At 34.3% G+C, this 12,215-nt stretch overlaps 1 pseudogene; it reads left to right on the top strand.

Moving 5' to 3' along the window:
• Positions 1 to 758: 758 nt before the first annotated feature.
• On the top strand, positions 759 to 2,463 carry LOC149159890 (uncharacterized; annotated as a pseudogene).
• The last annotated feature ends 9,752 nt before the right edge of the window (positions 2,464 to 12,215 follow it).

Below are 12,215 nucleotides of genomic sequence, written 5' to 3'. Positions count from 1 at the left end.
ACCAAGTTTCCACACCGTGAGATGGTCGTGATGTCGGTTTATTCCTTTTATTCCTGCTTTCACGCAGGTCATTAAGCTCTAGGGATCTGTTAGTCCAGCGCTTTATTTCACCCTTTGATACCTCTATGAAGGGGTACGATTGGCCTTCACATAGTCCTAACCTACGATTCAGGTACTTTTGCACTTTTAGGACAGCGTATCGTACATATTCCCAAACTAGTTTAAGTGTCTTACTTATCTTATTAAACAATCACAGTTAGCACCACGTAAACAAATATCCTCATTTTCGTTCATTTATCCAACTTAATTACATACGTTCGTGCATCACATAAGAATTATAAATGAAATTCATTCCCAATATGATAACATGCATTAACAACAAATAAACACACAGAATTTGTATAATTCTTCTCTTTATTGATATCTTTAGATAATTATAGACTCAATCCGCCCCACACAAACAGCTGCAGCTGTCCATGCACTCAGCTGTGGACTTCTACCCTATGCCTCTGCACACTCAGCTGCAGAGCCTCTACCTACGCTACGACCCGAAACTTAGACTTCTCTCCTTATTTCTCAAGACTTCTTACAAACTTATTACCCACGACTAACTACTTAGAGCTTACTTGCTTAGCTCCTTTTATACAATCCCATGGTTCGCATACCATGGGTAGATATGTACATCTGACTTTACTTTACAAAATAAAGGCAGACAACCCTTTATGACTCATGAAACCTTCAATCTCTATGACCACAAAATGAGGAGGCTTTACAACTTTATTACAAGAATTGACCCAGAACATGGGCTTTTAGCCCCAAAATTGTCCTTGGCAGATCCCGTTCCCAACATACCCCATTTGCCACCTGCTCGCCCTCCACATCCTGAACGTGCAAGACATGCTACAAAGGATGTTGTTTTTGTTGATGATGACCCATTGGACCATCGGTCAAGTGGAGAAAATGGGTCAGGTGGGGAAAATGGGAATGAACCTACTTTGGTTGAAATTGGGATAACAGTAGGAAATTCACAGGCTACGGATTCAAGAAGAAAATTGGCACAAGGAAGTGAAGGGATTCAAGGCAAAGAAGTTGATAGTACATCTGTATAGTTAAAAATGTTTCTTAAGTTTTCTACAATTCCATGCTCAGTTTCGTGAGAATTTTAGTGTCGTGGTACATTTGAAAGCTTCGTGCTCTAGTGCAAAAAACAGCAAAGCCAAAGAACTTGGAATACTAGAAATCCATCCCAAACCCCTGATATGCCCAAAGATTGAGCCCCATTGATCTTGTAATTGTTCTTAATGTTAGTGGAAGCATGGCAGGTACAAACCTGGCACTGCTGAAGCATGCTATGGGCTTCATGATTCATAATATTGGCCCCATGGACTACCTTTTAGTCATTTCCTTCTCATCAATTGCTAGGTGTTTGTTTCTCCTACAACCTATGTCTAAGGGGGCTCAACAATTTTCTTTTCAAACAGTGAATGACCTAGTTTCCATTGGTGGAACCAACATTGCTGAAGGATTGAAAATGTGTGCCAAAGTTCTGGAAGACGAATGTGAGTAGAACCCTGTCTATAGTATCATTTTACTCTCCGATGGACAGGACACCTAAAATGTGGGAAACCGTGGGAATGTTTCTATTTTGTCAAATTCCAGGAGGCTTTTAGATTACCAGTCCTTGTTTCCAAGATCAATAAGGAAACTTGTGGAGTAGCGTAACATACAGATCCCTGTACACACTTTTAGATTTGGAACATATCATGATTCAACATCCATTTACTCCATATCAGAGACTTCTGGTGGCACCTTTTCCTTCATTGAGACAAAAGTATCATTCAAGATGCACAGTGCATTGGTGGTTTGCTGAGTGTGGTGATTCAGGATATGTAGGTTATTATCACATGTGCTAGTTTAGGAGTGCAATTGAGTGCCATACAAGAAGGCAATTATGTAGGCAATATTCTAGACGATGGGTAGAAGGGATTGGTAAAGATTGGAGACTTGTATGCAAAGGAGGAGAGGGAATTCTTGGTTCATGTTAATCTTCCTCCATTTAGAAAATCTGAAGAGAGCACCATTGTTAATGAAATGAAAATGTTAAAGGTTATTTATTCTTACAGGGATCTCGTTTCACAAGAAACTATTTAGAAACAAATGAAAAAACTATCTATTTGATGTCCTAAAAATGTTAGCAGCAATGAACATGTTGTCTATCTTGAGGTTCACAGGCAAAAAAATACATTGTGAACTACAAAATCCATAGCATAGGTTAGAGCACTGGCAGATAGGGGTGATTTGATAGATGCCCAACTTGTATTAGGTATCAGGAGAATGGCTTTGCAGGCATCTGAAGGCTTTATGGATCAGTTATCAGTTGATTTTGCAAACCCGGTAGCTTCTCTAACCTTATTCTATGCTTTGAGGTGCTTAAATAGGGTTGCACTCTTTTCCCCATCTTAATCAAGATTTACATTGAATTGTGAGCTTGACTATTTTATAAGGGAGATGACACATGCCAATGAAGGGTGCATTTTACACCATGGTCTAAGTACTTATTATCGTTTACTGATTTGGTCTTAATTGATTCCTCTCTTGAGATTCTTCTATCACATCTTGGTTCATTGGATTTCCCTTCGTAAGTTGGGGTTGTTAATCTTATTAAGGCTAGGAATATGGTTTTTAGTGCAACCAAAGATACTATGTCTTGGTTGCATTTCTCCAACATAGGAGAACCAGTTAAGATCACCCCTACCTATTCTTATTAAGTTATTTAGGTGTCTAGTTTTCAAGGCCACCTTTCAATTTGGGACCAGCTTCTCAAATGTGGCTATGCAAGGGATACACTTCTTTAGCTATTTTAGAAAAGTAGCACTTCCAATTTCATTTTCATGACATCCATCGATGATGGCACTCTTTCACTATCTTGTTAGACAAATTGTTGGATGGATCAAATATCTAATTAGACCGAAATTCGGTGAGGCTAGTTGAACACTTATTGAGAGATGATCAGATGAAATATCAACCATCATGCTCCAACATATGATTAGATGTAAGAAAACAATTCCACATTCCATTATACAAGTTGATTTGGTCCTCACCCACTTCAACTAAAGACTTTGCTCAAGCTTACCTCTTACCTATACAACCTTTGCACCCTTGGAGATTTGGCCTTTGGAGAGGAGAGGTACCCCTATATGGATCTTTTATCTTCCAAAGAGATTGCTTCACATCCTTGTCAATGTACATTAAGGAAAGAATGCAGGTATTTTAAATTTTTTGAGGTATCTACATTGTTGTAGTCTATAGTTATTTTCATTGATCGTCTTCCTCCCTACATGTCCTCTTTGAATCCCCCCCACATCTACCTCCTTTGAAATAAGAAGTCAATTGTGTAGTGGATAATATCTATAGGCCGTTCATTCATGCAACATGGACCTCCCTACACCGCCCCCAACACCCCGCCCCCTCCTCCCCCCCCCCCCACTGAACAAATTCTCATCGAGACCTTAATAAGAATCTTAGAGGTCATTCGTGTTCGACCAACATACCTACAATAGAATTTGTCTCATGACTTTAGAGATGAATTGGAAAATGAACATGGAGAATTTAAAGGAGTCCTAAAAGCAGCCTCTGACAGGTTGAGACAGTAGCCTGACTATTTAGTATGTGCAACAAGAAATTTGGGAGGACGTTAGAAAGAAAATGTAGGATATAAAGCAGAATTCTTTCCATCCTCATGATGTTGGAAGTGGAACCTCAGGCTCCTCCAAAAACAAAAAATTTCCTCTGGCTGATCCTAAACTAATATGGGATTACCTACAGAAGGGGTCTTGACAAGGACCTAGTATTTACTGTTTATTGTTCCTATCCCTTTGGTGTTTCCTGTCATAGAATGATCCTTGGTATTATCTCAGCAAGTTGGACCCAAAGTGGATGGTTAGTTGGAGGTTTAAAAGGAAGTGGAGTAGTGACTCGACACTCATCGGAGGGTTCCAAAGCCTAAATATAGTTTGAATAAGAGTTTCCTGAAGCGGGACCTATTCGGGTTGAGCATCAAGGAGGGTTTCCAAGTTGCGGGGATTTGATTCTTGTCTCTGGATCCAAAGGAAACCACTGATTTTGTCTTCCATTCAATATGTGGAGAAGAAGTCTTGTATAGGCCAGCAAAGACACTTCCTACAATTCGTGACTTCCAGCAACTCAGATCCTCCAATAGAAGGATGTAGTCTGGTAGGAGGCATATTGTGGTGAAACCAACTATGTAACAAGTTCAGAATTCACTTCTTAGACAATGTAAGGGACAAGAAGTGTAGGAAACATAACTAATTTAAGTTTTGACTCCTAGTTAGAGTAACTGATATTGTGGGATTTTGATTTAATTTGTGGTTCATAGTTCTCATCAGTGAGGAACTGAAGTTGTTTGAATTGAATTTCATGTTGTGACTCTGGGTTTATATGATATTGAGTAGTGTATTGCCAAAAACTGTTGTATTGTTATTTATTATTCTAGATACCTTTGTTCACTATAATCACTAAAGACAGAGTAGCAATTCTGAATTATAATTTAACCACTGTAATAAAAAAATAAAGGTTAATTATCAAGAAATTCTAGAGTGAATTCTCATAAGAGTGTACAATAGTACTATCAGTGGTAGGGGTGCACTGTTGGATTTATTGTGTTAAACTATTGTACAAGAAGGATAAATTTTGTTGAAAACTAGGGAAAAATTACCCTAGCACATTACATAGAGGTCAAAAATTCAAATTAAAAATATGCAACCTGGAGGCCTGCAACAGAAACTAGCTTAGATTGTTTTGTGCTAGTATTAATATAGATGGGGTTTATTTATATTAGCTTAATGTAAATATATAGAGATGTATTTGGATTTCTATTTGGTTGTTTCTTTCTCGATGCTCCATAAGTTTCCTAAAGTCTTTGATAGCTATTTAGTTTTCCTTTTAACACTTATAAGTTCTTTTATGCAATGGAATTCATGTTTTTCAAACATAGATACTAATATGAAGATCTTGTAATTTATTCAGGATATGAGAAGATGGCCTCTTCTTTAGGAAACGTGACAAAAATTTCCATGTCTACCTCATTGGGCAACATTCGAAAGGAGAGGAAGTTGGGTGTAGTGTTTAATAATTATGGCAGACAATTGTCTTTTCTTTCAGTTTTTTTGCCCATTTCTTTTAATCACTTAAGAAAAAGATGGACTCTGAGATTACACACTAGAGAGCAGGTAGTTAATACAAGAGCCATGGAAAAGGAGTTTTACTTCAACTGGGATGGGTTAGTGGCAAAAGCTGTAGGTCAGAGAAAAATTCTTGTTTAGAGGAAGGTTAGATGCACGTAAAACTTCACTATGAATGATTTTTCCTTGTCGGTTTATATTTGATGTTAATGTGTGGTTTTATTTTTTCATGGATGGTTGTTTGGCATATAATCCTACATCCAGTCGCACTCTTATTGAAATCCCATTCTAATTGTCTTGCAGGTAGGTGTGTAGGTGTGAACAAACTTGTTGATCTTGTTGGAGTCACCCTTGGACCAAAGGGAATAAATGTTGTTTTGGAGAGAAAGTATGGTTCTCCGAAAATAGTAAAAAATGGCATGATAGTAGCTAAGTAGGTAATTTGTAGATGTGTGTTATGGTTTTGTTTTTAATGTTGTATTAGTTTCCCCTTCCTAAATGTCTTAGATCTGGTAGGAAAAATTTGCAAACTGAAAGGTCAAAGACAATATATTTGTTACTCAGCAATCTACTTGGCCTGTGGACTAGTCACATGAGAGTAATGAATAAATATTTTCACAACTGAAAAGAAAGATTTGTGGATGAGTCAAGTTTGACGGTAATGGACAGTCTAATGAAATGTATTTCAATGCCATGGTTTCATCTTTTCGACAGGTTGAGTTAGAGGACCTAGTTGAAAATATTGGGGCCAAGTTGGTAAGACAAGATACAACAAAGATAAATAATTTAGCTGGGGATGGAACTACCACATTTGTTGTGCTTGCACAGGGTTTAATAAGTGAAGGTGTAAAGGTAATTTTTTTCCACTAGTATTGGTTTAAGATCTATTCATTTTTGTAGGGTTTTATGGTGTTTGTTTTTTTAGTTTTGGTTTGGGATTTAATGAGTTTAAGATGGTATTTCAATGAAAAAATTGTCATCAGGTATTTGAAAATTTTGATCCTTTTGTCAATTGTTATGATCTTGTTAGGAAGGACCCAACAGACAGATTGTATCCTAAATTTCTGAATCAGAATTTGAAATGAAACCTTTTTGTTTAAGTTGTTGCAGCAGGTGCAAATCCCATTCAAATTACTAGGGGCATTGGCATGACAGCAAAGGCCTTTCTTTCGGAACTCAAAATTTTGTCAAAGGAGGTAAATCCTCATATTTTGAGTAGGTTGGTTTTCTATTTTTCTGATGGTTTGGTGTTGCATCTAATTGAATGAATTAGTTGCCTAAGGTATTTTTGGTTGCAAAATCTTTTTCATTTTTCATACAGTATTTGTCTTGAGGAATACATTTGGTTTTGTGGTCTTGTTAGATATTTAATAGTTGGTAAACTTGTATTTTTTTAGTCTTATGGTTGAGGTGAACTTTTATTATGGAAATAGTTGATGCAATATTATCATTTAATCCTTACTCTAGGGTATGTTGATGAGTTTCTTGTGAAGAATTTGTATTTTTGAAAATTTTGTTGTGTGAATGGTTACACATGTTAACACTTTGTAATCTGTATTATTTTCCAGGTTGAAGACAATGAATTAGTAGATGTTTCTTCAGTGAGTGTTGTGAATAACTATGAAATAGGAAAAATGATAGTAGAGGCTTATGAGCAAAGTTGGAAGGAAAGGTGTTGTGACACTTGAAGAGGGAAAAAGTGCATAAAATAATATGTATGTTGTGGAGGGAATGCAATTTGATCGTGGTTATATTTCTCCACACTTTGTGACAGACAGTGAGAAGATGTTTGTGGAGTATGAGAATTGGAAGGTAATTGATGCAAAGAAGTTTCTTCTTGTTTCTTTGCTTTGTTGTTATTCATTTGTTTTCTTTGTAATGTGAGAGAGAATAATTGAAAAACAGACTCTTTTTAAGTAAAAACCTTAGTCTTTCATCACCATAGACACCTGGAATAAATTTAGGTGGAACTTTGGTGTTTTCCTAGAACATGACATAAATGTAAGTGGAACTCTGGTGTTTTTTAAGATTCCATCTATGTAGAAGCCTTGCTATATCAAGGTTCCAATAAATTCTATTTGGTTCTTAACCCTTGCTCTCAAGAAACTATAAAATGATTTCCTAGTCACTTCCATCTTACCAGTATGCATATCATACACCCTCGAGGTTGATTTTGGGTTTTGTTGGTTTGTATGAAATTGTATATTTGGTGCCCTAAGTAATTTTTTTGGTTTTTTAATTAAATTGAGAGTGTTTTTTTAATGATTAAAAAGAAAGTGGAATATTGCTAAGCATAATTTATGCTAAATATCTATTTGTTCATGTTTTCTTTTTCATTCTACTTTTCAAGGACTAGAATTGAATCATTATTTATTGTAAATTGCAGCTTCTATTGGTTGATAAGAAGATCATGAATGCAAGAGACATGATCACACTGTTAGAAGATACCATCCATGGGAGGTATCCCATTTTTATCATTGTGGAGGACATTGAACAAGAAGCTTTAACTACTGTTATTGTCCATAAACCCTGGGGTGCACTGAAGGTTGGCGTTTTGAAAGCTCATGGATTTTGGGAGAGGAAAAACCAATACTTGGATCACATTGCCATATTGATGGGAGGTACTTTTTTATTTGAGCTATATCACTGAGATAACACATTATGAAATTATTTTTGTTTGATTTTTATCTTTACTTATCGAGATAACATATATATTTAAAGGGTGCTAGCTCAATGGAAGAGAACATGCTCTACAAGCAGGAGGTTGGTGGTTTGAATCCATCACACCCTAACATGAGTTGGTCATTGAAGAAACAAAAAGATTCAAATTTTATATATATTTTTTCTAAAGATATTCTTTTATTGTCTCTAGATAGACAATAACTGGGATTAAAGACATTGTCTCTATAGAGGCAATATGTTTTTAATTGTAGCTATTGTCTCTTGAGAGACAAAATTAAATTGTCTCTTAAAAGACAATAATACATGTATTCTATATTGTCTTTATAAAGACAATTTTTTAAGACAATAATTTGATAAACTCGCTTAAATACAATATTTAAGACAATTTGCAGTTTTCTTTTTGTCTCAAGTTAAGAGAAATGAATTGTCTCTTAAGAGACAATAATACATGTATTTTATATTGTATTTATAAAGACAATTTTTTAAGACAATAATTTGAGGCACCCACTTAAAGACAATATTTAAGACAATTTACAAGTTTTTTTTTGTCTCAAGTTAAGACAAATTACTTGTAAATCACCTTAAATATTGTCTTAAAAAACCCCCTTTTGTGGTAGTGGTGTGGCAAAGGAAGAAATAGCACCACTTTGTTGAAGCTATAAATTTCGTGTACACCCCTTCTTTTAATGTAGATGAGAAATATGTCATCTATAATATTGTTAATAAATACTTATTATCATTTTAACATCATATACTAAAAGAGATATCTTGATAAGAGTTAATGTATTTATGTGTAATTATGTTGTTATGTATGTCTGTCTTTTAATAGGTTTTTTGAATTTGAATTTAATTATTAATAATTATTAGGTAAATGGTAGGGATTTAATGTCATTAAAATCTCTTAGAATATTATTAGTAGTATATAAAAATTTAAGACAGATTTATTTAGCTATTTCATTTTAACTCTTTTAAACATTTTGATAATTAAAAATACGTCATATGAAATGAAGAATTTTATAGGCATGTGACCTATAGTATACTGTAACAAAGCCTGATTTGTTATTGATTAAGTCCATAATAATAAAGTAGAAGTAAATCTCCATAATTAAAAATAGTGATACATATTTTTTTAAATTATATATATTTAACTTATATATTAATTTATTTTATCATTACTAATTATTGTTATTATATTAAAATTATAATTTAATTAATTTTTATGATTATTTTTTAATTTACAATGTAAGTGTTTAAATGTTTTTATAAACTATGCTTATAGATATTTACTAGTTTTAGGTGTCCAACATTTTTTTTCTCAATCGAAAAACATAAACTGCCTTCATTAATTAAAAAGAGGAAGTTACGTAATTCTCTAACGTTGGAAGATCAACAACATAGCTCTTGAACGTTCCATGAAAAAGGGAAAAAAAAAATGTCAATTAAAATTCATCCTAGATGGCGATAAGCCAAAAAGAAAAGAGGAGATTTCTCTAATCACCAAAGCAAGACAAAAAATCATTTTAGAGCTAGAATCCTAGATTCCTTGTAAAGGAATAACAAACAACTTGTATAGCAAAATTGGCAAAAATATATAAACCTAGACTAGGATGCAAAGGTTCTAAAGTCACTAACAACTTTGTCAAATAAGAGCTCAAAAAACATTAATCCAGTCTGGAGGGAGACTCCATGCATGCATAAAGCATCGACCTCAAGGTTCTATTCCTGGAACACGTGAAGAGAGGAGATGGTGATGAATGCAGAAAATAAGGCCATGACATTAGTCATCTAATGATGAAGGGAGGGAAACTCAAGAGAATATTTCCCCTGTAACCAATCAATGACGGTGTATGAATCCCCGTCAACCTTGACCTCATCAATAGCAAGCCATACCGCACATTGGGGAACTTTCCATAGAGATACAACCTCCGCCCTCCAATTAGATCCAGTTTATCCATGCAAGTATGTAACACCCCTCACTAAAGCTTTTAATATTTCATTTTACTCCAAATGACTTGGTAAAAATATGGCCAAGGTAAAGGCCTAAGTGGATGGTAAAACATAAATGTTATTCTATTTATTTGAATTTATTTTTATAAATAATATAAGCTATGGATAATTGTTAAGTGAAGATAAAAAATCAACTTGTACTTGTGATAATTATTTTCTTCTTTTAAATATGAATAATCCTAGTTGTGTTAAAAATATGTTTCCTTCTGTATATAGAATATTTGTGTATGATGATGGTAGAAACCTTAGGTTTATAAAATGGAACAAATCTAATGAAGTAGGTTATTTGCAGGTCCACTTGGTTAAACAGTAGCCAAAAACAATTATAGCTTCATATAGTTGAAGGGATGGAATAAATGAGTACGTCCCAATGGTAGGTCATGCTCAAGGAAATATCAGACCCAATATGCAGTCTATACATTACCATCCAAGTCAAATATAGTTGAACCTAATTATTACCAGTACTCTTGAAAATTTATAAGCCATAAAAAAGAAAAAAGAGAGGGATAACGTCTGCTTTCCAAAACTATTTTATATATCATAGATATCTTGTGCCAAATTTGTAAAGGTTGGTGTACAAATTTAAACAGATCCAAGAGCCAAAATACACTTGTGCTAAAAAAATAAATCAACCATAAGTGAATCAAACAATGTGTTAAGTGTGACAAAGAGTTAGACCCATATTGCAAATGGAATTATAAAAAAATAAATTATTAAACCTTTCAAATCAAGGGTGAAGAGTAATTAAACAAATTAGTGAAGAGCGACCATCCTTGTGATTTTTGAATAGACACACAAGAGAGTAGTTAAAACCTTTAACTGTAAAAATAAAATAAAAAAACATATATTCGCCAAGAACATGTATCCTAGGAGTACAAATCTAGAACCACCGAATAACCATATTACACTATAGTATGCCAAAAAAAATTACACTCTGGAAGTCATACTTCTCTAAATAAATATATGATTCGTACTCCATGTTTTCGATCAAATGTTATACTAAAATAACCAACGATGATTAAAACCCTTGGGGTAACTTAAAAGTTTTACATTATCCAACTTAAATAATTATAAACTTAATAATTTTACAACACAACCACATGACTATGATGAAACATTGGAGAAGTACTAAAAAGATAATAGGATGGATGGGATTATAATCAGGTAGACAAGCAGAAAACCATCATGACTCTGAAGAAAAAACCAAAGTAAGTATGAACATTAGGGTTCGGAAGGGTATTTATCACACAAAACATGGTGCTTACAATGAACCTCAGTGAAGGGTATTTATCCTTTTTAAAATAACGACTTGCCTAAAATATCTTGACATGCAATCACACACTAAAATTAATCTATCACTTGACTTGAATGAACACTCAATCACTTAGATAACTGAGTCTCTATGTTTAGTGAACTCCTCACGTAGGAGCAATTATCTTATTTTAACACTCCCCATTAATTACGACCGCTAAACTAAAACATGACTCACGACAACTCAAACATGCCTGCTGGTCTATGTCTCAAATAGGCTTACAACACCCAAGTTTCTTCTATGAAACTCAAACACATATTATTCTAATGACCTAGTAAATATATCATTCAATTGATCACTAGAATTACAAGGCTTCAAGTGAACCTCTCCATTGCTCACAAGTTCTCTAATAAAGTGATATCCAGTATCAATATGATTTCTCTTTTGATGAAACACACTATTCTTGGATAGTGAAATCACTGAGGTATTATCAAACTAAATTGTTGTTGATCCTTGTTATTTCTTCTTGAGTCCATCAAATACTCTTCCTAACCAAAATGCTTGACATGCTACTGATGTTGCTACTACATATTTTTCTTCTGCTGACGAAAGTGTCACAATGGGTTTCTTCTTAGATGCCCATGAAATCACACTTGAGCCGAGGTGGAACACAAAACCAGAAGTGTTCTTAGTATCATCTTAGCTACCTACAAAATCATTGTTTGTGTACCGAATCAAATCTTTCTTTTTCGTGCTTGCATACATTTTTCCACAATCTCTAGTACCTGCTATGTATCTCAGAATTCTTTCCTGCACTCCAATGTGTGTCTTTTGGAGTCTCCATAAATCTGGAAATCAAACTCACTCCTTGCATGATATCCAGTCTTGTAGCTATGAGATACATGAGGCTACCAACCAATCTTTTGAATAAAGTTGGATTGAGATCTGATCCTTCATCGCCCTTACTTAACTTTGTACCTGTTACAACTGGCGTAGGGACAGGTTTGCAATTTTCCACCTTGAATATTTTAAATAAATATTTGGCATATTTATTTTCACAAATAAAAATTCCT

Source organism: Pinus tabuliformis, chromosome 5_2 (genome assembly GCF_031772625.1).
Source record: "Pinus tabuliformis cultivar Carrire ecotype Pingquan chromosome 5_2, CPIR1, whole genome shotgun sequence".
Taxonomy (NCBI): Eukaryota; Viridiplantae; Streptophyta; class Pinopsida; order Pinales; family Pinaceae; genus Pinus; species Pinus tabuliformis.
This window is presented reverse-complemented; position numbering and strand designations above follow the sequence as displayed.